Source organism: Lepus europaeus, chromosome 13 (genome assembly GCF_033115175.1).
Source record: "Lepus europaeus isolate LE1 chromosome 13, mLepTim1.pri, whole genome shotgun sequence".
Classification (NCBI taxonomy): Eukaryota; Metazoa; Chordata; class Mammalia; order Lagomorpha; family Leporidae; genus Lepus; species Lepus europaeus.
Window position 1 is genome coordinate 73132217 of NC_084839.1, and position 27311 is coordinate 73159527.

Sequence of the window (27311 nt, forward strand, 5' to 3'; positions counted from 1 at the left end):
TATTTTGGTATTAGGATAGGTCATAAAACAAGTGTTAACAAATTCAAAAATCTTGAAATCTTACTATGTACTTTTTCTGACCTCAATGGAATAAAACTGGAAATTAACAACATAAGAAACTCTAGAAAATATGCAAATACATGAAGACTGAATAACATGCTCCAGGATGAAAAATGATCATAGGATAAATCAAAAGAGAAAAAAAAAATCCTAGAAACAAATAAAAGAAAAAAATACACTAATGAAATTACATCAAGCTATGAAACTTCTGTACAGCAAAGAAAATACAACAAAGTGAAGAGGCAACCAACAGAATGGGAGAAACTATTTGCAAACTATACATCTGATAAAGGATTAATATCCAAATTATATAATGAGCTCAAGAAACCCAACAACAACAAAAAGTCAAAAATGTGCAAAGAACACGAACAGGCATTTTCAAAGGATGAAATACAAATGACTGACAAATGAAAACATTTTCAGGATCACTAGCTATCAGAAAAGTGCAAATAAAAACCACAATAAAGCTTTACCTCACCCCAGTTAGAATGGTTATTATAGAAAAACAAAACAAATAACAAATGCTGGTAAAGATGTGGAGGAAAAGGCACCCTAATTCACTGTTGATAGGAATGCATAAGGGTGTGAGGGTGATCTGGCTGTGACATCTGTCACCCCCTTGATCACCAGGGTTGATTCAGCTGATAGGAATGCATGCTAGTACAACTATTATAGAAGATAGTATGGAGGCTGCCGCTGTGGCATATTGGCTAAAGCTGCCACCTGAGGTGTCAGCATCCCATGTGGGTGCTGATTCGAGTCCCTGCTACTCCACTTCTGATCCAGCTATCAACTAGGGCCCGGGAAAGCAGCAGCAGATGGCCAAAGTTCTTGGGCCCTGAACCCACATGGGAGACCCGGAAGAGGTTCCTGGCTCCTCGATTCAGATCAGCACAGCTCCAGCTGTTGTGGCAATCTAAGGAGTGAACCAGTGGATGGAAGACCTCTTTCTCTCTCTGTCTCTGTCTCTCTGTAACTCTGCTTTTCAAATAAATAAATAAATCTTTTTAATTTTTTTAAAGAAGAGAGTATGGAAATTCCTTAGAAATCTGAAAATAGATATACCATATGGCCCTGCCATCCCACTCATGGAAATTTACCCAAAGGAAACGAAATCAACATATCAAAGAAGTATCAGTACCACCATGTTAATTACTATAAATAAGTCACAATAACTAAGGTATGGAATCAACCTAGAGGTCCACAAACTGATGACTGGATAAACAAAATGTGTGGTATTCATATGGGATGGAACACTACTCAGTCCTTAAAAGAGAATGAAATCCTGTCTTTTGCAACAAAATGGATCTAACTGGAGGCCATTATGCTTAATGAAATAAGCCAGACCCAAAAGATTTTTTTTTCTGATTTTTGGTAACAAATATAGAGTACAAAAATGTAATGCATGCAAGTAAAATTGACATCTTGATATTTTACTATTATTTGTAGCCCTTAACTATACTCCTGCAGAGTGGTGCTGTTTCTAATTTCTACTGGTTAAATTCCTTACTTTTTGTAGGGTTAAGCTATGATTATAAATTGCAAGTATATTATTGCATTAATTAAAAGAAAAAAAGGAAGGATAAGGGAAGGAAATAATCATTATGTGCTTAAAACTGTAAATACGAAATATGTGAAATATTTTTATATAAATATAGTTGTCATGTAATAAAATAACTTAAATAGAGAGCTTAAATACATGAGTAATATTTGGATATACTGAGTTGGGAGACAGTTCTAGTCCTGTCTCAGTTTTGACATGCCCAAGCAACATGAGATAAGTAACCCATTTCATTATTATTTTTTCTTTTACAAAATTAGGTATTTCTATGAATGACTTCTCAGCTTCTTTCTCATCCCATCCCTATTTTGGAATATTACATTTCATTACAAATAGTTCTGCAACATAGAAAGCCACAATCCTACAACTCTAATGTTTTGCAAAAATATATAACAGATCTGTATTGTTATTATTATTCTAAATATATCATGATAATACATAAAACCAGTACCTTTACACTTCAGGAATTTAAAATTTCTGAATTATAAGAATTTATTTGCTGTAGAGAAAATAAAATATTGGCCTTTCTCTCTATTTTCATTTTTTCCCCTTCTTACCACTTCAAGCAAGGATGCAGAACAGAGAATTGGTCATGTTTCATATGCACACTCTGACACCAAATTTATTGCTTCCTTTGATCTGTAGTCATTTTTAAACATTCCAAAGGTGCAGCAGATACATATTTCATAGCAAAGTAAGCAGCATAGGTAAAAAGTCTTCCACAGAAATCATTTTATAATTATTTGAGCTTCATAAAATATTTCAAAGGGGTAGACAGAAAATATTTACATATAGTATTTATCAAAATATATATTCATGCTCATAAGACTGAAAAGACAGAAAATTCAGGTACTATATACAAACTGAATTTTTGGAAACATTTCTCAAAAAGTCTTTAAATGCATACAAATATAGAACTATATGTCAAGACAAATTAAACTAGAGGGAAATCCAATAACTACCTGGAAATCAAGAATGCAGTTTTGTTTTTTGGATACACTAGGTTTGGGATATTCAGTATGCATCCTATTTTTCTCTAAAAGAAAGAAAGAAATTCCTAATACTTTCCTAGTACCACTTGCCTATGAAGCGCACTTACACATCTTACTACCTCCTAACCACGCTCTGTCATTTTGGCACTATCTTTAATCCCTTGTATAGTTCTATCAAATAAAATTTTAGGGAATATCACTTTCAAAATTTTACTGCCCTAATCACAAAAGCTTCAATGAACTCTGCTAGTGACACTGTTATGCCAGTCAAGATCTTCCACAATCTGGTCTCTACTTTCCTTTCTATGCTAATACAATAAAAAAGAAGCTATTACCAAAATTAAGATGAACAGGAAAATTATATTTGGATGGAGCATGCAACCACCACATAAATATAAAGAGGCAAGTCTCAGACTTCAGGATCAGCCCTAGAAAGAGATACAAAAGACAGAATAGAGTCATGAGGAGCTCACTTAGCAACCAGAACAGCAAAGGTAGATTTCACAGGGTTCTTCCCGATAGAGTGTATGTGGGGAAATTTCTAAAGTGTGAGGGTCACTTAAGCCTTGAGTAGTGGTGGTAAGTGAAAAAATATGTATTTACATACATAAGTATCTTTATATGTGGAGAGATGTGTGTGTGTGTGTGTGTGTGAGAGAGAGAGAGAGAGAGAGAGAGAGGGAAAGGAAGGGAGGGAAGGAAAGGGGGTGGGAGGGGGAGGGAGGGAGAGAGAGAGATTGGGGAGAAGGGGAGTAAGGAAGCAAAACAACCAAAACAAGAGAAAAAAGTGATGGTAAGTATTTTCATGGTCTTCCTGCTCAGAGTATTCATGAGTCAGAGGTGACTGTGAGTCAGGCTCCAGGCTTAGGTATTAAATACACATCTTAATGCTCAATTCTTCAGAATTGTAAGAACATTACAGCTAGATGAAAGACAATTTTTCATCATCTTCTTAGATGTCAAATTCCTTTGAGCAATTTGCAACATTCAAAAAGTATATTGACAGATCAGCAGAAATGAAAGGGCATTTTCATCACCTTGAGAAATGGTGATCAAAGAGGAAATGTGCCAACCAATTAAAGCATGATCAATGCCTCTATTTCCTTGCTGTTCTGTCATGAACAGTGGCGAAAATATAATTGTTATTATTTTTTAAGCCTGCCTTACTTTTATAATGCTATGGTTGGTTGCTTATATAAAAAAGTTATTTGGATCTTAAGAGTCTATTTAAATATACCATGGGTTGAATTACACTGATGTAATTTTATGAAGGCAATATTAATCATGTTTGGAATACATGGCAGTCTGTATACTAGTTTCATATAATTTAAAGCCAAAAAATTAGTACCAGTTAGCTCAAAAGCTTTTGTAGGAAAAATAATCATAATATATATATATATATATATATATAATGTATAAAAATATAAATAAAATTATATGTGTATATATAATTAGGATGAGCCACTAGCTTAAGGAACAATGTCTGTTCTCTTAAAGTCAATTATAATAAAGTACATTTTCTTCTACAATGTAGCCAATTTCTTATCCCAAAAGAATACCTGTGTTTTCCAGTCTGCTTGGTAATTTGGATACATAAAACCAGGGATCACATTTTCTATATCTGCTGCACAGCATGTATTTAATTTAGGGTTTTGATTTATGGATGCTGGATAGCTTTGGAAAAGAGATACAAGTTTGGCACATTCTCAAGTGTCAAAATATTAGGAGCCTGGACACATCTGGAACTTTTACAGTTCTAGGACCATTGATTATAAACTGTCAAAACCTCGCTGAGAAGATGAAGTCCAAATGAGACTCCCAAGGACAAAAGTCTTAAAGGGACAGTCTGTGTGCATGCTTGTTTCTTACATCTTACCCTAAAGACATCTATTTTTTTTTTCTGTTTGTATTGACTACAACCCTTCTTGGATCCTTCTGTCAAATCTGGTAGCTGCAAACTATAGAGCTGAACCACCTGGTAAGCTATACTTCCTATTAAATGTGTTTTGATACAGTAACTAGTTTAGTTTCCTAATATACAAGTAGATATACTTAAAGTCAATCATATCTCACCAGTAATCTGTTCATCAACTATAGAGGACAAGTCAGCGAAGCTGGCAGTAAGGAAGACCTTTGTATGAATCCATGCTACAAATAACAGGGGCTTGGACCATATGGCAAGATGAGCTAATGGGGGACCCTTCCTCTGGCTTCAATAATGTTACCAATGAAGCAAACAGGCATTCAATGACAAAGAATGACAATGAATAAAAAAAGGTACTGTGTTTGAAGAATAAAGAAAAAGGGTAACAATTGGTAAGAGATGAAGAAACGATGAAAGTATGAGGTTACCAAGGACTCAAAATGTGGCTACTTTGAATCATTAAAGGTGAACTTATGGTTCACATCATAAAATAAAATTGAATTTAATCATTGTGTCTGTGGGCTTCCCCCAATCATTTCTGCAACAGAGGATTAAATCATTTATAGTGAGAAAAACTATGTGATTGTGGCACATACATATCACTACATATATGAGTGTGTGTGTGTGTGTGTGTTATAAATTGAGGACAATAGGGTAAAACAGATGGACTTGTTGGAAATTATTCTCATTTTTTTTTCATTCTATTGTGGCATCATAGTTTTCCCCTAATCATTTCTGACCTTTGACAAAGGCACGCATTTTGTGTTTATTTGTTCTATAATTAGCTAACGTGTGCTTTTACGGTTATTAAACTAGTGAATACATCAAGCTATTTGGAAGGCATTTTCACTTTCACAGTTAGTATGGCAATAGTCCTCCCACATCTGCAGTGGGAGGACTTTCAACAGTTTCAGTTATGCATGGTCAGCCACGATCTGATAATATTAAATGGAAAATTCCAGAAATAAATAATTCATAAGTTGTAAATAACATGCCATTCTGAGTGGGTTAACATCTCTCCCTACCCAGCCGCATTCCACTTCAGACCTGAATCATAGTTTTGTCCAGCATTTCCTTGCTGGACATATCTTTGCTGCTCATTAATCCTTTAATAACCTTCTTGTTTATCAGATCACCAGTTCTGGTATGACACTACTTGTGCTCAGCTAACACTACCACAAATGCCTGCATCATTCACCTCATTTCCTCATCATAAAGACACTGTCAACACAATTAAATAAAATATTTTAAGACACTGCATTCACATAGCTTAGTATACTTTATAATTGTTCTATTTTGTTATTAAGTTATTAACCTCTTACTGTGTCTAACGTTTTTAAAGATAATTTTATGTATTTGAAAGCAGAGTTATGGGGGTGGGAGGAGAGAGAGAGAATCTTCTATCCTCTGGTTCACTCCCAAACGCCTGCAGAGGTCAGGGCTAGGCCAGGCTGAAAGCAGGAAACTGGAACTCCCTATGTGTGGCATGGGTCTAAGCACTTGAGCCATCACTACTGCCTCCCAGGCACATTGGCAGGGAGCCGGATTGGCAGTGGAGCAGCCAAATCCCAAATGTGTGCTCGTATGGGATGCTAGCATTGCAGGTGGTGGCCTAAGCTGCTGCACCACAATGCCAGCCCCCACTGTATCTAATTTTTAAATTAAACTTTATCATAGGGATGAAGATATAAGAAAAAAAATGCAATATACGAGTATATGGGATTCCATACAGTCCATGGTTTCAGGCATCCACTTGGGGTCTTGAAATGTATTGCCCACAGAATAAGGAAAGTAAAAAACTTCAGACAGGATAAAGGTTGGCCCATAAACATAAATATATATTAGTAGTGTTACATAGGTACAGTATTATCTGTGAGTTTTTAGTAAAAAAAAAATGTGAACATGGCTAAAAGATAACAACTACAAATTATAGTACGATAAAGATTTGTCTATAGAAAGGAAACGTCTAGTAATGGCATTGTTGGAGTGACAAATATATCTTTGGGTTGACTCCATGTGTTTTTTTTTGTGTGTGTGTTTTTTTTTTTTTTTTTGACAGGCAGAGTGGACAGTGAGAGAGAGAGAGACAGAGAGAAAGGTCTTCCTTTGCCGTTGGTTCACCCTCCAATGGCCACCACAGCCAGCGCGCTGTGGCCGGCACACCGCGCTGATCCGAAGGCAGGAGCCAGGTGCTTCTCCTGGTCTCCCATGGGGTGCAGGGCCCAAGGACTTGGGCCATCCTCCACTGCACTCCCTGGCCACAGCAGAGAGCTGGCCTGGAAGAGGGGCAACCGGGACAGAATCCGGTGCCCCGACCGGGACTAGAACCCGGTGTGCCAGAGCCGCAAGGCGGAGGATTAGCCTAGTGAGCCGCGGCGCCGGCCGACTCCATGTGTTTTAACCTCTAGAGAAGGCCAGGGCTCCAGTTCCTCAGGTAGGAAGTGGTAGAATGGATGGGCAGTTACAGATTCAGATGCAGAGTTAAGCAAGCATAGGATGTCCCCATGAGCCAAGACATAAAGACAAAATTCAAAGTTTCAAAAGGAAAATCCATCAGACTATAAAGATATCATAGCAAAGACACTAAATGTTATAACAAAATTAACAATACTTATGAAAGTAGCAGCTTGTAGACTGAGAATAATGCAGTTCATGTAAGAAGAATATAGCTGAGAAATAGTGGATTTTTAAAATACTATCTTTGTAGATGCTCCTGTAATTGTTGAGAAATCTATAAATACAAGTCACTAAATTAATGTAAAAAAAAAAGAAAAAAAACTCAAATCACAAAATAATTATTGATGAAATAAACACATACCTACAAATATTTTTATGAAAAAGTGACATATAAATATTTCTTTATTATGACATCTATTTAAAAAATAGTTAAAGTGGTTGATATTTAGCCTTGCAGTTAAGATTCTGGATAAGATATCTGTGGACTGGTGCCACGGCTTACTAGGCTAATCCTCCGCCTGCGGCGCTGGCACCCCGGGTTCTAGTCCCAGTTGGGGCGCCGGATTCTGTCCCTGTTTCTCCTCTTCCAGTCCAACTCTCTGCTGTGACCTGGGAGTGCAGTGGAGGATGGCCGAAGTGGTTGGGCCCTGCACCCGCATGGGAAACCAGGAGGAAGCACCTGGCTCCTGGCTTCGGATCGGCGCAGCGCGCCGGCTGTAGCAGCCACTTGGGATTGAACCAAAGGAAGGAAGACCTTTCTCTCTGTGTCTCTCACTGTCTAACTCTGCCTGTCAAAAAAAAAAAAAAAAAAAAAGACATCTGTGTCCCTAAGGAGTACCTGGGTTTGCTTTCCAGCTGCAGTTTCTGACTCTACCTTCCCAACAGTGTAGACCCTGGGAGGAAGCACAGATGTAGGAAATTTGGTTTCTGCCACCCATGCGATATGGAATGCATTCCAAACTCCCAGCATCAGGCTTGGCCTAACTCTGACCATTGCTGTCATTTGGAGAGTAAATATCAGATGAGTGCTCTGTGCCTCCCACCTCTTTCTCTCAAATAAATAAATAATTCTAAATGATAGGAATGAAAATAGCAATATTCTCAGGATAAAGTATTATAAATTATACTTCTGTTACAAATACTGTATGTTACTGCAGAATCTATTCCAAAATGTCTAATCCATGTAATAACAGAAAAATATAATATTGAAAATTACAAAATCAAGCTTTCTAGGATATTTATATGGTACGCACACACAGCAGGGAGTTCAAAAAGTTTGCACAAATGCATACTGAAAAAGGCATACACGGTTTTTAAAATTTTTATGCCAGAATAAATTTATCTTTAAATTCCATTTTACACTACCTTTTTGAAGTTCCCTTGAATAGATGCATATACATGAGAAAATCATAATAACAAGTTAGAAATTTTGATGAAACAAAATAATGCTATTTATTTTCGTTTGTTTTATGATGCTGTCTTTGTGAATCTATAGTAACCTACCTAGATTTTTTCATGTTTTTTGAAGATTTGTTTTATTTATTTGAAAGGCAGAGTTACTGATTGAGAGAGAGAAGGAGAGACAAATAGAAATATGGAAAGATTTTTCATTTGCTGGTTCACTCCCCAAATGGCTGAAACGGCCAGGACTGGGCCAGGCCAAAACCAAGAACCAGGAGCTTCTTCCAGGTCTTCCAGTTGGGTGTAGGATGCCAAGCACTTGGGCCATCCTCCTCTGCATCTTTTTTTTCTCCAAGCACATTAGCAGGGAACTGGATCAGAAGTGGAGCAGCCAGGACTCGAGTCAGAACCTATAAGGGTTACCAACCCAACAGGCGGTAGCTTAATCTTCTACCCCACAATGCCAGCCCCTAGGTTTTTCCATATTAAGACTATCTTTTATTCCATTCGTAAGATTTAACTTAGTCTATTTAAGTAATATTTTTGAGACACTTGTTCAATTCTTTTTACTAGTACTATCTTACACAATGATTTATAATCTGTATTTTTATTACATTTTTATTGTAGTTATCTTTTGTGATTAGCATAATTTAGATTAAAGACATACATTAGGTTGTATAGTTTGTCCAGTTTTGGAATAATATATTTTCTTAAAGTTTGCATAAAATAGTAAGTTAAACCATTAACTACAGAGCCTCATTATTCGGTAATATTTTTGTAACTGTTTCCAATTCCTTTCAGGTTTATTTAATTTTATTTCATTTTAAAATTTTCTGTTTGATACAACTATTATATACAGAGCACAGTCTTTGGAAAATATATACAAGCAAAAGTAAACTTTGAAAAATCATTGTGACAACAAAAAATTAAAAAATCACTAACAACAAAAACATTGAACATTTTAGTTTACAGAAAATCTTCCCTATCTCATCATCCTTCATTAGCATGCTTTTTTTGTCCTGGTGGTCTTTTTTCTATTTCATTCTTTCTCCCTGATGAATTTCTGAACCTCTTTTATGAGTTGATCTCACTTTGCACCTAAAGCTCCTATAAATTATTTGAATATCTTCCTCTGGAAAGTGAGATAGATCATTTTAAATAATTTAGTCATTATGATACTTATCTTTTCCTATCCCCTCATCGAATTTTTATGATACTTGAATATATCACCTTCTACTTTATGCATCTGAATTAAATAAAGTAAACCTGGACCAAGCAACTGCCCATAGAGTTTTGCAACTTAAATTGACTTATTTCTGTCCATAAGAGTGACTACACTACTAATATGGGAAGAAAAATAAGTAGTTATTTTAAAATCTGTTACTTGATTTTGAAGAATGACTAACACAATAATTTATTTGTTAACAACTTGAGTTTATTAACTATTGAGAAATTAGTAGAAATTTGTAGGAAAATAAAACACATTAAATAGTTTTCCTAAACATTTTATTTCAGAAGATTAATGTGATTATTCAAAAATTTAAATTGTGCATATGTCTTTTTTTTTTTTTTTTTTGACAGGCAGAGTTAGTGAGAGAGAGAGAGAGACAGAAAGGTCTTCTTTTTCCATTGGTTCACCCCTCAAATGGCCGCTATGGTCAGAGCACTGCAGCCGGTGCGCTGCGCCAATCCGAAGCCAAGAGCCAGGTGCTTCCTCCTGGTCTCCCATGCGGGTGCAGGGCCTAAGCACTTGGGCCATCCTCCACTGCACTCCCAGGCCACAGCAGAGAGCTGGACTGGAAGAGGAGCAACCTGGACAGAATCCGGCACCCCAACTGGGACTAGAACTCGGGGTGCCGGCGCCACAGGCGGAGGATTAGCCAAGTGAGCTGCGGCGCCAGCCTAAATTGTACATATGTCATGCATTTGTGGTTCACATAGTATTTCCATTCAATATCACTTTATTAAATATATAGATGAAATGATATAAATTTAGTTGTGGATATATGTATAGATATACATCATATAAATTTATGGCATTTTCTTTTTTTTTAACTTTTATTTAATGAATATAAATTTCCAAAGTACAGCTTATGGACTACAATGGCTTCCCCCCCAAAAAACTTCCCTCCCACTCCCTCTCCCCTTCCATTTGCATCAAGATTCATTTTCAATTCTCTTTATATACAAAAGATCAATTTAGTATAAAGATTTCAACAGTTTGCACCCACATAGAAACACAAAGTGAAACATACTGTTGGAGTACTAGTTATAGCATTAAATCACAATGTACAGCACATTAAGGACAGAGATCCCACATGAGGAGCAAGTGCACAGTGGCTCCTGTTGTTGACCCAACAAATTGACACTCTAGTTTATGGCGCCAGTAACCACCCTAGGCTCTCGTCATGAGTTGCCAAGGCTATGGAGGCCTTTTGAGTTCGCCGACTCTGATCATATTTAGACAAGGTCATAAAAGACAGAGTGAGGATAGTAACCAATGATCCTAAGAGTGGCATTAACCAGGTTTGACCAATTATACAGCACTAAGTGGGGAAGAGGACCATCAGTACACACATGTTGGGAGTAGAGCCATTGGTGGTAGAGTAGAGGTTATGATTACAAAGGAATGAGGCCTAAGTACGTTAGACAGGATCTAGAACAAAGGACAGAGTCATTATTAGAGGAGCTAAGAAAGGTGCTGTCTAAGCTACAATTAAGTTTTCTCATTGAGAGGCAAATAGAACCTGATAGAAGGGGCTTGATAATAATCTGGTGGGCTTTAGGCCTTGTAAGTTAAGAGGCCCAAACCTACCTATCTCTTCACATGGGGTATATCCTAAGGGAGGTGTGAACCTCCTAGGGGAAGGCACTCTGTTGACTTTCATTACTTGGCTGGCCTGGGAGGAGAGCTGGCCAGGTAAAGGCAGGTGGCATCTCTAACAAGAAATTTATAGGTCTGCCTTCAATGTTGCTGACCCTACTTGACCATCCCCTCAGCTGCAGTGGTCACTTTGGAAGTTGGGCTGAGTGAAGGGCTTTTCAGCTTGGAGCCAATAAGATCTGTGGCTCTGACCTGGGCATCCTTCGACTCCAGGGCAGGTCCATTTCCAGTGATCCAACTCTTGGCAGAGCTGCCAGGGCTCTTCACAAGCTGACTTCTGCTGAAGCCCAGGCTTACCATTTTGAAAGCCACTGCAGTGGACTGGCCTGTTGGGTCTGCTTGAGGGCAGATCACTGTACAGATCAGCCATTAATAAGCCTGCCACCCATTGCTTCTGATGCCGAGCTTTCTTTTCCTCCTGGTTTGTGTTAAAGCAGACCAGAGGATGCAAGTCAAGGGAGTGCTCAAGTCCCATCTCTAATCTTTGGTGGCCTGAACTACAAGTCTATAGTCACAGGCATGTTCTGGAGTAGTTTTTCTAAGGTAGACAATGCCCATGAGGAAAATTATATTCTCGCTTAAAAACTTTCTTTCCCTTTGGTCTGAAAGGGAGGTTTTTTCTGCTTACTGTATACTTTGCTGATGGCGAAGTGAATCTAGCTTTGAGATTATTATTTAAGCTCTTCTTTTGGCTATGCTATTACAGAAAAATGTTAGCCATCTCTTTTATAATGTCTAAAGATTAAATTGTGTGTCCTACAGATTCCTTCATAATAGAATTAGTTTCCTACCTTGAAGAGAATAGAGAAATGAAAGAACAAGTTGGGCTTAGAATAGAGAAATGAGGGAGCAAGTCCTAGATTGCTTGCTGACAATAGCAATATCACATGAATACTTAGCAAACAGTTTCAACCATTAGATAACAACTTAAGAAAACATTTACCAGAAGGTCCAATGCCTTCTATAAATTTTAAGAATCATGTATTTGAAAACACCATAGTACAAAACTATCTACAAAGATTCACCTCCCCCAAAATGGCTTTTTCTGAACTGACAGAATTATTTAATGATAGTCCTAGATGGTAAGGTGTCTGCACAGATACAGATGTGTGGAGATCTCTACCTGGCATTTTCTCTTTCTTTAGAAACTCATTTCTCAAAAGAAGATCCACATTTGTTGATTCTTATAAGATCATCATCTTCATTTTCCTTGGTTTAATTTGACATTATTTAACTAGACTTTTGGGGAAGTAATCCATTCTCTGTATTTTGAACTTAAATATGTTTGTGAAATATATGATCCCTCCTAGTTGCTCTGACTTCCTCCTGGGTCTTGTTGCATAAGAAATCACAATCTCTGATGCCATGCTTTGGTGTTCTCTTTACAGATTTCTCATTTGTAAGGCAAAGTCTTTCTCAGTCTCTAAGAAACTCAGAATCTTATATCATGGGCAGGAGTAAAATCTTTTTATTTTCAAAGAAACATATTTGAATAAAAGTGTATATAACTATATTACAGAAAAAAAATTCCTGAATACCTGGGTGAAACATTTCCTCTCCAATAATTAAAGTTATATAATAACTATGAAATACATGGTTTTCATAATACCTGGACTCTTCTTCATAAAAATGCTTTACTTATTATCTTATAAATATTCTCTCTGTATTGCAGAAGCCTAAATTTAAGGAAGGCAACTTCTTTTAGCAATATTAAGATATTGACTCTGGAATCAGTCAGGGAATGAAAAATGAAGTTATGCATATTTAATCTACTCAGCAAGGATTTGGGGCTGCCTCTGAGAATAAGAGAGAAAATTAATAACTTCCCACCCTCCTTCACAAGGATATTTATGAGAACAAAATTATACCAAAACATACGGGAAAGTTTTTACAAAGTACAACAGTATATAAAATGTAGATAATTTTATGATTGCTATTACAATTGATAACTATATTATTTAAACTCCAGAAGAAACATTTATCTGAATTTTGTGAGTTTAACATTTTCTTTAATCCCTAGGGACTGATGCTTTTTCCTTCAAATAAAGAAAATAAGCTATTTCATATCAATAATAGAATGTATATCTTGCTATTTTTTTAACCTTTAAATAATTCTACTTTATTATGAGTAGCGATTAGCCTTGACCAACCTTACTTAACAGTCTATGCCAAACAGAATTTTATATGTCATTCCACTCAGCCAAATAAATAATGTAGAGAATATAGGGTTTTTAAAGATTTTTGTTTTTGTTTTATTTTGTTTTGTTTTTCAGAAAACGAAAAAATACAGAAATAAGAGGAGAGCCTGTGTGTGTTGGGGGGGGGGTGTGTCCTTTTTCCCAAAAGTGTTTATGTATATAGTTCTCTAAAATATACTAATATATTCATTAACTCATTTGTACCCATAGTTTAAAATAATTATTGCTTTTCCAAAAAAGCAGTGCATAGTATATGGAAGGAAGGAAGGAAGGAAGGAAAGAAGGAAGGAAGGAAGGAAGGAAGGAAGGAAGGAAGGAAGGAGGGGGAAGGAGAGGAACAGAAGGGGGAGGGGGAAGGAGGGAGGGAGGGCAGATTGTGAGGGAAAGTGGGAGGGGAAATTAGACCTTGAGTTGAAGGAGTATGCAGTGCAAATAAAACTGAACCATTATTATCAGTTGGACAATTGACTTCTTTAGTTTTGAAAAAAATCTTTAGTTCTAGTTTGAACACTAGAGTCATTGTAGGGAAGTATTCTCACTTTGTTCTGGGACAGATTATTTATGACAAGACTCAGCCATAATTGTTCTTGTTGCAACTATGAATAGGGAGGAAATGCAGAAAGAGATATCAGGCTAAAATGCTACTTTTATTTCTAAGGCTGCCAAATGGGTAAAAAATATTGTTTATGTTGTGCTGTCAGTCGCCATGTGAGATGTGAGGTTTTCTAAATCAGTGCAGGTGTTGATCACAGAAGGGGCTGCTGTCTCTTAGAGAAATCATTTGCAATAAGTGTGAGTCTCTTAGTCTCTGGAATTAATTTCTCTTTATGCAATGAAATCAGTAAGATTTTACCTTTTCTAAAAGCAAAACATGATGTGTTTGTTTGGTCACCCTTGCACAGCACCAGTGTCTAATGGGGTGAAATATCACAAAAGTTCTGTCCAAAATCTGACCAAAGGAGCCCTAGAGGGTAAAGGTCAAAGGAACCAATCTACTGCTTATATTGTGATCATTAATTTATCCACACTACAAAGATGCCAAACATAATCATCTTTTTTTGTCCCTCCTCCATCATTTTTTTTTTTAAATTTTGGACAGGCAGAGTGGACAGTGAGAGAGAGAGACAGAGAGAAAGGTCTTCCTTTGCCATTGGTTCACCCTCCAATGGCTGCCGCGTCCGGCTCACCACGCTGATCCGAAGCCAGGAGCCAGGTGCTTCTCCTGGTCTCCCATGGGGTGCAGGGCCCAAGCACTTGGGCCATCCTCCACTACACTCCCTGACCACAGCAGAGAGCTGGACTGGAAGAGGGGCAACCGGAACAGAATTGGTGCCCCAACCGGGACTAGAACCCGGTGGGCCGGCGCCGCAAGGCAGAGAATTAGCCTATTGAGCTGTGGCGCCGGCCCCTTCCATCATTCTTATTAGAATCTGAGACTATTTGGCAACAAACTCCCTTAAATTAATTTAAAAATATATTTCTAGTTTGATCAGTTTTCTTTCAGCTTGTATATGAATTCTCTCAGGAGTTCTTTTTGTTCAGGACTGGTGTATTAGTCCCCTTAGTTGACGTCTGTCTTGAAGTTTTTCTGATTTACTGAAGAACCTGAGCCTGGATCAAGGTGCAGCTATTTTAGACTAGGCCTCCATCTTGTAACTCAGGCCTGACCAGGCCCTGAACCCTGAGCCAAAAGCTCCCAAAAAAATAAATAAGTACATAGACTCCCCTTGCAATAAGCTCCCCCAGCAACAGCCAATTAGCAGATAGCAGGGAAATACCTAAAGTTCCAGGTGTCTTTTTGTGAGAGGCTTCTCACAAGACAAAGGAACAAGTTAGGCCCAGGACGCGCATGTTGTAAGAAGACGAAACCTGACACAGGGAAGTCCTTGGCCCAGTAGGGTCAGGTGAGGGCAACCAATGAGGTGGGCAGACTCGATGTATGGCCATATGTGAAAAGAAGGAATGTGGATGTAATACTTGTTTGCCTGGAAACTATAAAAACCCCAGGAACAAAGAGAAGGGGGTCTTGGTCTCCCAGCACTGCGTTCACAAGGAACCAGGCCTCAGCATGCTGGACCTATAAATCAAGTCCCTTTGTTGTTTGCATTTCTGTGAGTCCCGCTGGTTCTTTCTATCTGGGCAGTCTGGGACACAACATTAGATTCTCTCTCCTTAGCTCTTTCATTTTCCAGAAGTTCTCTCATTTGGGATATTTAGCTATGCAAGTGAAAGTCTTACTGTGTTTTCATTGTAATGGTTGGGAAGAGATATGACCCACACATTTCAGGTTATCTCTGTTGTGCTAAGGTCTAGGCCACACATCAGACAACTGACTTTTTTAAGGTAGCTTGCCTACTTGACTATACATGCAAAGTTCTGGAATTCATATTGTCTTGGTATGACCTATGCCAGACAGCACAATTAGACCTAAATGGTCTGAAAAAATTCATGTAACTTAGTATTATCTCTATTCAATGAATCCCATGTATTTGCTAGGGAAAAAAAAAAAGTAAGCTTGTTTTTATTTTATTTTATTTATTTATTTATTTTGCTTAAGAACAACTAGCTATCTCAGTTTGTAATGTAATAGGGGGAATTACAATAAATGTTCCCAGTGAAAGGTACTTTTGATTTAGTATTCATTTATTTGCTTTTTTTTTTTTTTACTTCTGCTATTTTACTCCTTTCCCACTTTACGTTCTTCCTACTGCTTATTTAAAAGTGTGTGTGTGTTTGCATGCACACATGACTCATGAGAATAGAGACTTGATTTATAATTAATGGTTCTATTTCTACACTTAGGAAATTGGTATAAAGTGAAGAGTCTATAAATATTTGTTGCATCGATGCATACATGCAAGCATGAGTCTCCATTTATACAAGTAAAAAATATTTCTTCATGAGATGTGGGTGATCGTGTGCCTGGCTGGAAGGCTGCCTGCCTAGCCTGTGCAGGAGGTCAGGAGGACATGGCACACCATGTCCCCTGGGGAAAAATCCTGATTGAGGACTCAGCACACTAGCCCACCCGCACCCCCCACCATGACCTGACTGCTGGCAGGCGGCAGGGGCTCAAGGCGCATTTCCCCCACCCCTGCTTCCTGTTGAGGGACCCTGTAATTGTCAATTAGGTAAACAGCTCCCAGGTGTGGCCCAGGCCCATAAGATCACCTGGAAGGCTATGTGGGCTACATGATCTTCAAGCTGATTGGAGAAGCATAGTGGCACCAATATCAGCTTTATCCTATAGAATTAGTTTTGCTACCCTGAGCTAGCTACTCCCCTTTTCCTGCTCTATAAAAGCTTGTGCCTAACTTCTAATAAACGAACATGTTCACTGAAACTGTCTCCGGTGTTTCTTGTCAAAGAATGCCATCACCCCACCATCCCAACAGTGTGCCTCCCAAGACAAGTCCACAATGAGAAATGGTCTAACTGATCATGAAGCATTTATCACATTCAGACTCAAAATGCAGTTTGTGGACCAACAAAATGCACCTCACTTGACATTTGTTAACAATGCACAATCTAGGTACCACTACTGACCTTAGGAAACAGAATCTGCACTTAATTTAGTTGCCTGCACACTTCATATTTCAAGTGACTGTATAAGATGCCCAGTCTTTTGCTAAGTGCCATCCTTCACTTGTCCTTTAATTATTAGAGACAACTTTTTTTCATTCAATAAAGACTTAGAAAATTTCTCACTGTCAAACTTCACATAGCTTTGACAAACCAACCGTGGTTGATATATGAAGTGCTATAGCTTTGTGGATGTTTATTTATCTTATCCTTTAAATCAGAGGGATTTGTAAAACTGTGGCAATTGTAATACTTTGATGCAACTATCAGTGGAGGAGTACTTATGGAATGCTAAATAAATGATTAACTGATATAAACTTCTTAGAAAGTAGAAAACTTACTAATTGATCTCAATAAATTTAGAATTTTGTACATAAACTACAAAGGATATAAAAGAAACAAATGTGATAATTAGAAACAAAGTAAATACTTCTATAATACTTATTAATTTATTAGATGTGGAAACCAGTATTTTTAGGTCCTAAAAATATAACTGTCATCATAGGAATTATTCAATGTAAGCATAAACAGGAACTTAGAAGAAAGTCAAATTCTAATACTAAACACACAAAACTGAAATTCAAGGAGAATAAAATACTTAGTCAATAGTTTAGCAGATGAAATAATGATTGGAGAATTTTTGATTCATACCCTCTGGTCAATCCAAGTATTTGAATAAATAGAAAGAGAAGAATGACTGACATCATCATAGTTAGAGAGAAGACATCTCTCATATTTGTTACTCATTATACTTTTTATACTGTGAACCACTGAGTGTCTTTTCAATAGTATCATTTATTTTTCTTCAGTTAAATCAGTTTTTGTTAGTAACAAAGACAACTATTTGATAAAGAAACAAAGATGTAAGCAAAAGACTCCAGGTGAAAATGTGAGCTAATCTGTAATTACTTATTACAAAGTAATGAGATTAGGGGCCAGTGTTGTATTGTAGTATGTTATGTGACATCAACATCCAATATTAGAGCGCCAGTTCCAGTGCTTGTTGTATCGCTTCCAATCCGCTCCCTGCTAAAATGCCTGGGAAGACAGCAGAAGATGGCCTAAATGCTTAGGCGCTTGCTTCGAATGTGGTAGACCAAGATAGATTTCCTTGCTCCTAGCTTTGACTTGGCCAAGCCTCAACTGTAGCAACCATTTGGGGAATGAATCAGCAGATAGATCTTTTGGTCTCTCTCTGTTTCTCCCTCTCTCTTCTTCTCTCCATCTCCATCACTCTCTGATTTCAAAGTTTGTTTTTAAAAATATTTATAAGATGAAACACAGTAAGATTTGTATATATGAGGGTATTTCAATGATTTCTTGAAAAAATTGAATTAAAGTATGAGTTGGCACTGGTGTTGTGGCATTGCGAGTAAAGCCACTGCCTGCAACATCGGCATCCCATATGGATACCAGTTTGTGTCTTGACTGCTCCACTTCTGTTCCAGCTCACTGCTAATGCCTGTGGGACAAAAGAGGTAGACAGCCCAACTCTGAGGCCTCTGAAACCATGTGAGAGACTGGGATGGATTCCTGACTCCAGCTTGGCCCATCCCTTCCATTTGCAGAGTGAACCACTCTCTTTTCAATTGTATCATTTATTTTTGGGGAGGGAAGACTGCTCTCTCTGTCTCTCCCACCCTCTCTCTGTACTCTTTCAACCAAACAAAATATATCATTTGTAAAAAAATATGAGCTTATGTTGTTGTAAAAAATTTAAATCATTTATATTAGGTGTCTAAAAAGTTAAAGGAAACACATATTGTGAGGAAAAAAAAAAAAAACTAGGCAGAGATTTCAAAAATTTTCCAACAAAATGAAATATCCTTTTAAAGTGACCTCACATATATTCAGGGTGGATAGCACTATATAAGATGTATTGGGGAACCAGATATTTAGATAATCACTGTTATACTCACTGAGAATGAATCATAGGAATTATGGGTCAATAGAGTGTTTCATCAATTAAAGATAAATAATACCCAACTGTATTAAAGACTACTTTTTATTCCCCTTTATCTATTTTTCTTTTATTCTTTTTGACAGAGAGCCACATGACTTTTCTGGTCACATGGTCACCAGCCAAAGACTAGCTATGCCTGCCTACCTGAAACTACTTATGGCAATGTTCCTGAAGTCCAGCTAATGGGATGTCTGCAAAAGTATCTGTCGATATTCTGGGTTATTAAGCAATGAGGCATGGTCTTCACTTCCTCTTCTAACTTTTCCACTGCCTGGACAAGCCAGGAATCAGGAGCTTCTTCCAGGGCTCCCACATTGGGGCAGAGGCCAAAGACTGGAGCAATACTCTGCTCCTTTCCCAGGCACATTAGCAGAAAGCTGGACCAGAAGCAGAACAGTTGGGACTCGAATTGCAGCGGGTGTTGCAGGCAGTGGCTTTACCCACTATGTCATAATGTTGGCCCAAAAGCAAAAATTTTAGGTCACAAAATGAATCCAAGAGTTTAGTAAGTCAGAGCAATGCAGAGAAACATTTATAACAGCCCGGGGCTACTTATATTTGGACTTCACTGTGAGAGAATATTAAAATCCTATCTTGTTCAGCCATTGCTATTCTGGCCTTTGCTAGGAAACTTGATCATTATCCTTCCTATTACACCAGTGGAGATCGCTCATAGCAACACTCAAAGTGAGAGGATGACAAGCACAAATGAATTCTCGCTGCAAGGCATGAAATAAAATGCAAACACTGTGAGCAGAAAAAAAAAGTCTTAGTGCTGAAACCTGCATCGAGAATTTTACTAATTATTAAAGTCAGCAACTGGTTTCACGGAATCAGGGATATACAATAGTTCAATACACATTCTTACAATGTGTTTTTCTTGTGAAGGTTGGAATATTATCAGAGAAATCACAGACCTTTAACAAAAGGAATAGTGATATCTTTGGGAATTCAGAGATCCTGAGTTATCTTAATCCTTCAAAATTAAAAAAAAAAATGAGAAACTAAATATCCTTTGCCAGAGGAAAATCTACATTTGAAATACTACCAACATACAAAAAATGTCAAATGATATTTCCTTCACATGCTCATTTTTTAAAAAAAAATTAGTGTCTGTAAGGCAGAATGGGGGGGGGGGGGGAAGGGGAGGGGAGGGAGAGGAGAAGAGAGGAGAGAAGAGAATAGATCTTACATCTGCTGGTTCACTCCCCAAATGGCTTCAACAGCTGGGGAACGTCCAGGTCAAAGCCAGGAGCCCAGAACTCCATCTATGTCTCCTATGTGGTGGCAGAAGCTTAAGTAATTGGAGTATCAACTGCTGTTTTCTCAGGCACATTAGCAGTGGGCTGAACTGGAAGTAGAGTAACTGGAACCTCAGGCTCTGAGAGGCAACTGAGGCAGGGCTTACACTGCATCACAGCGCCAGCCACCCATTTTTTTTTTTTTTCACTTAATTCAAAATGATTTGACATGGTTGTCCCCAGGAAACTGGCTATTTTCCCAAACTGATAGATGCCTGACCATCTATCTTCCCAAGCTGACAGAGGCTTAGACATATCATCTATAGGCTGGCCTCCAGAACTCAGCTGAGGAGGTGGGAAAAAGCAGGTCTAGTGATGACCCAACTGATTCCAAAGTACATGGTGAACATGAGGGTGCAGGTTAGCAGATCACCAAAATGGCATCTGCTTACTGACACTGAGCTTCTGATTGTGGCCCTGGCTAACATTTTCTTCAATGAGCTTTTCACAAGGGCAAATAAATATATAATACCCTTCCAGGTATCATCAACCACTTATAAGACCCTGGACATGGGGTGGAAGAAGAGCCTTTGCATGTCATCATGAAACTGGCCTTCTCCAAAATCATCAAGGAAAAACTAACCAAGACACACTAGAGGAATTCAGTTAGCATCATGTATCTGAGCGACATGGACAGGACTTGACCTACTGGGTTATAGACACCCCTCACAAAACAAGGCCTTTGAGAGATAATGGAAGGTTTCAACTGTGTTAATTATAAACCGTTAGATGAGTACATCTTCAGTGTCTTTGTGTTGGTTGTAGGGAAGATGCAATATGGGACCAATCCTGAGTGCAGGACAGAAGCTTCAGGCCTGTCATACCAGAGAGCTGGATTGGGCAAAAGGTAAGAAATTGTCACCATCTCTAGGTTACAGCATCTGGCTTTTGAAGCCTCAGACAATAACTATCACTGTTGACACCTAGCTGTTGCTATCCAAATGCCCAGCAGTTTCTAAACAGAAATCCAAAGTTGTCCTCTCAGATAATGAGTCCAGAGAGGAAGAGCTTTCAGCAACATGACAGAAAATGAGATACCCAAGAAAACAGTCGTCATTCACTGAACATCCAGTTACAGCAAAGGTCCTTGGAGGTCATCTTGCTTATTGCCATTCCTGATGTGCATTACATCTTGTGCAGTAATATCTAATTCTACACCCTCTGTGAAATATATATTTCTCTTAAGCTAGCAAAATTGAGTTGAGCTACTTTCACTTTAAAATATGTTTTCTTTTTTTCTTTTTTTTTTTTTTTTTTTTGACAGGCAGAGTGGACAGTGAGAGAGAGAGAGAGACAGAGAGAAAGGTCTTCCTTTGCCGTTGGTTCACCCTCCAATGGCCGCCGCGGTAGCGCGCTGCGGCCGGCGCACCGCGCTGTTCCGATGGCAGGAGCCAGGTGCTTCTCCTGGTCTCCCATGGGGTGCAGAGCCAAATAAATGTATAAATGCACTTAAAATGATTTTATCTCAACACACATTAGTGGTAAAATATAAAGAACAACCAAGGGATGTATAATGCCTCAAATATACTATTCATATAAGTTAAGGGAAATTTTATTTTATTTTTTTAAACTTTTATTTAATGAATATAAATTTCCAAAGTACAGCTTATGGACTACAATGGCTTCCTCCCCATATCTTCCCTCCCACCCGCAACCCTCCCCTCTCCTGCTCCCTCTCCACTTCCATTCACATCAAGATTCATTTTCAATTCTCTTTATATACAAAAAATCAGTTTAGCATATATTAAGTAAAGATTTCAACAGTTTGCACCCACATAGAAACACAAAGTGAAAAATACTGTTGGAGTACTAGTTATAGTATTAAATAACAATGTACAGCACATTAAGGACAGAGATCCTACATGAGGAGTAAGTGCAGTGACTCCTGTTGTTGTCAAGTCACCATTTCTCATAGTGTTCATTTCACTTTAACAGGTTTCCTTTTTTTTTTAAATGTATTTATTTATTTATTTATTTATTGACAGGCAGAGTGGATAGTGAGAGAGACAGATAGGAAGGTCTTGCTTTTTGCCGTTGGTTCACCCTCCAATGCCCGCTGCGGCCGGTGCAAAGCACTGATCCGAAGCCAGGAGCCAGGTGCTTCTCCTGGTCTCCCCTGCGGGTGCAGGGCCCAAGAACCTGGGCCATCCTCCACTGCCTTCCCGGGCCATAGCAGAGAGCTGGCCTAGAAGAGGGGCAACCGGGATAGAATCCGGCGCCCCAACTGGGACTAGAACCCAGTGTGCCACCACCGCAATGCAGAGGATTAGCCTGTTAAGCCACGGCGCCGGCCCAGGTTTCCTTTTTGGTGCTCGGTTAGTTGTCACTGATCAGGGAGAACATATGATATTTGTCCCTTTGGGACTGGCTTATTTCACTCAGCATAATGTTTTCCAAATTCCTAACAAGGATCATTTTTCAGTTAAAATTTAAACACCTAAGAATAATTGTGTGTTATTATAAATTTTAGGGGAACTATTTATAAGAATTGAAAAAGAAGGGATTTAGTAAAGCATATACTAATTTCTTTTTCCATGAAGCTCAAAATGTTGAACTGTGCATACTCTTCCAGAGAAACTGCATTCCACATGGTATCTCAGGATTTTTTGCTATGTGACTTCTACTGCATGACATAGAATACACAAACATTCCTCAAATTTTGTTTTTTGCTTGGAAGCAAACAAAAAGATATCCTATTACTTTGGAAAAATATAAACTATAATGCTTCTAACATTAGCACTGAGTCAGACTTTTAGAGGCCTTTACAGTGGTATGAGAGAGTCTTTTCTCTATATTCAGTTTATCTACTCAAACTGCCTATTTCATGATCCTTTTTAATAAATTTTTTAACCTTTTAATATATTTATTTGAGAGCAGTAAGAAAGTGACAGGGAGCTTCCATCTGCTGGTTCATTCCTCAAATTCCCACAGTTGCCAAAGCCAGGACAGGCGAAAAGTAAGGAGCTGGGAACCCAATCCAGATCTCCTACTTGGGTACCAAGAACCCAATTACTTGTGTCATTACCACTGCTTCCCAAAGTCTGCCTTAGCAGGAGCTGGAATCAGAAGCTGGAGCCAGGTAATAAACCCACATGCTGTGAAATTCAGGCATCTTAACTGCTAGCCTAAATGCTCATTACAGCTTAATGATTCCTATTTAGATGCATGATTTGTAAATTTAACAGGTTCAAAACATAATTTTTGATTCCCACATCCTTCACTTCAGCAAAAAACTTTTCCTTCCTGAGGCTTCTATTCTTGAAACTGGTACTAGAATCCATTAAGTTGTCAATTTGCAGAGACATGGAATCATCATTTAAAATATTTTATGGGGCTGGGATTGTGGCATAGTGGGTACAACTGCTACTTGTGATGCTATTATTTCATATGGGCAGCTGCTTCAATTATGATCCAGTTCTCTGCTAGTGACCTGGGAAAAGCAGCAGAAGATGGCCCAAGTGCTTGAACTCCTGCCACCCATGTGGGAGACCAGTTGAAGTTCCTGGCTCCTAGCTTCAGATTGGCGCAGCCCTGGTCACTGCAGCTATTTGGAGAATGAATCAGCAGATGGAAGACACCTTTGTCTGTATGTCTCTACCTCTGTCTCTGTAACTCTGACTCTCAAATAAATAAATCTTTTAAAAAAAACATTATAGTGGCAGGTATTGTGGCATAGTGGGCTAAACCACTGCCTGCAGTACCAGTATCCCATGTATGAGCTCATTCAAGTACTGGCAGCTCCACTTCTGATCCAACTCTCTGCTAATACACATGGGAATGCAGTAGAGGATTGCCCAAGTGTTTGAGCCCCTGCACCCACATGGGAGACCCAAGAAACTCCTGGCTCCTAGCTTCAGAGCAGCACAGCTCTGGCCATTGCAGCCATTTGGGGAGTGAAGCCATTTGGGATGGAAGAATTTTTCTCTCTCTTTGTCTCTCTCTCTCCTCTCTCTCTCTCTCCATCTCTCCCTATCTCTTTCAAATAAATAAATCTCTATCAAAAACATCATATACTTCTATTATACTCAACATATAATTTTTCATTACATTTACTGTATATTCAGATTATATTAAAAAACTGATCACATATAATTTTGACTACTTTTGTGCAACCCACAGTCATCTGTTAACCTGGAAGCTGATCTCAGCCTCCTGATTGATGTCACACTTCCATGCTTTTCTATTATCAAATCATGACTTCAGTGTTTATCTTGGGCAATTACTCAACTGTTGCATACCTACTTTTGCCTATGTAACATGAGACCAACAATATCTATCACTTCGAGTTACTGTGAAAATTAAATAATTCATCTGGCACTTTGAAGTTTTGACTTTATCCCTTAGTAAACACCAAATAAATGTTAGTTTTTTATTTCAATTTACATAGCAGCCAGGGAAATTCTTTTAAAATATAAAGCCAGATGATATTGCTTTCATATTCAAGAACTTCCAATGAAGTCTCATAAAAAGTAAACCAGAAAATAGGTCTAGCTGATTAAAAACATGTGTCCATGAATGGATGAATGGATTAAGAAAATGTGTTGGGGCAAGCACTCAGTTTAGTGGTTAAAATGCCCATATACCATATCCCATACTGGAGTGTCTGGGAGGTTCCATCTCTGCTCCCAATTCCAATTTCTTGCTAATATTTACCTAGGGAGGCAGCAGGAACTTGTTTAGCCAGCTCCCTGCTACCTACTTTGGAGACTTGGATTGAGTTCCCAGTTCCTAGTTTCAGCATGGCCCAGTTTTGTAATTGCAGGCATTTGGGGGAGTGAACTAGTAGATGGGATTTACCCTTTTTTACTTTTCTTTTGGAAAGTTTATTTACTTATTTGAGAGGCAGAGTTACAGAGAGAGAGAAGGAGAGAGGGAGAGGGAGGTCTTCCATCTGCTGGTTTACTCCCCAGATGGCTACAACAGCTGCAGCTAAGCCAGACCAAAGCCAGGAGCCAGGAGCCAGAGGCCAGGAGCTTCTTCCCGGTTGGATGCAGGGTTCCATGCACTTGGACTATTTCCCATTGCCTTCCAAGGGAAGCTGAATGCTAATTGGAACAGCCACGTCTAGAACCATTGTCCATAAGGGATGCCTGAGCCCAAGGCAGAGCCTTAACTTACAACACCACAGCATTGGTCCCATCCTTCTCTCTCTTAAATACACACACACACACAAACAAACAAAAAGAAAATATAGTATATTCTGCCATATAGATGGTGGAATACTTTCAACCACTAAAAATGAAGTCCTGAAATTTGTGGTATGAACCTGGAAGCCTCTGTGTTAAATGAAATAATCCAGGCACAGAATGAAACGTGCTACATGTTCTTACTCAGATAGGGAAGAAAAAGAAGTTGATTTCTTAGAAACAGATAGTAGAACAGGGTTTACCAGAAGATGAGAAGGATTGAAGGGAGGGAAGCTAGAGTGGTTGGTTATTGGCAAACGGATTACAGTTACTTAGGGAAACATCTTTGTAAAAAATTCAAGTGTTCTGTAGCACAACAGGGTGACAAGAGTAAACAATAATCTATACAATATTTCAAAATACCTGAAAGAGAGGATTTTGAATGTTCTTACCACAAAGGAAAAACAAATGTTTGAGGTCAAGCATATGCCAATTACCCTGACAAGATTCTTCTATGTTGTATACATGTCTGGAAATACCCCATTGTAACACATGAAAATGTAAAGTGAATATGTCAATTAAGAATAAAAAAAAAACAAGAGAAATCTAGAATTGAACATATGATGATCAATATTAAGAATTTAATAAATGTGTCTTATACTGCTACCACTAGCAATTTACAAGATGGAATGTAGATTAAAAGAAAGTACCAATGATAAAAATAATTTGCCTACAAAATATTACAGGAAATTTAATAGTCTTGAATGTATATGGTAGAAAAGAAAGGCTAAAATATCACTGAGTTAAGCTTGCAAAATGTAGAAAGTTCACAAAATAAAAGTCTGTATGGAAGATTCTGAGCAAACACACAAGAACAGATAGCTCTAAGCTTATTTAGCACTTCTGATAATAAAAAAGGAAACTTCCCAACTCACTGCAATGAAGTCAAAAGAGCAAATTGTAAGTAAAGTTGTAGAAATCATAAATAATATGTTAGTGCTCTGAATTTAGCAAAGTACAAAAAAATAGAATGTATCAGAAACAAACTGGATTAGTTCAGAAAGTTTTAGTATTAAAAAAAAAACCTATTAATGTGATTACTATATAACCAGATTAAATGATAAAAAGTTATGTATATTTCATAGTACAAGTAAGATGCTTAGTAAATCAGTGTGCATTGACAGTTTAAATAAAAAAATACATAAAATCTTATCATAGTAGAAGTGAAAGAAAATAATCCATAGATGATGGACATCTATCAAAAATTGGCAGAGAATATACTAAATAATGAAATGTAAATGGGTTCAGCTTAATCAAACAACATGACAAAAACATGGTTTTACAACATAAGTAACAAAGAGAAAGAATCAAAGGTAAAGAATAAATAAATATGACTAGTCCTTGACTCAGTCTTTCCAATCTTATTAACATTCTTTGACTTTTTCTTTTCTGTTTTTATTACACAAAAATATATGTGACTATGACTTTGAGGAGGCTCTTAGATTTTGTAATTGGGCTTGGAAAAATAAAACTGAACAGAGGCAGGCCTTCGGTATAGAGATTAAGTCACCCCTTGGGATGTCTGCATCGCAAATCCAAGTGCCTACATTTGAGTCCACATTCCATTTCCCAGTCTAGCTTCTTGCTAATGTGCAACCTGAGAGGCACAGGTTACAGCCCAGGGACTTGCAAATTTGCCACCCAAATGGGACACCTGGATTGAGCTCCAGACTCCTGGCTTCAAGTTGGCTCAGCTTCAGCCCTTGGAGACACTTGGGAAGTGAACCAGTAGATGAGAGATCCCTATATGTCTCTTGCTCTGACTTTATTTCATCAAATAAATGAAATTTTAAACTGAACAA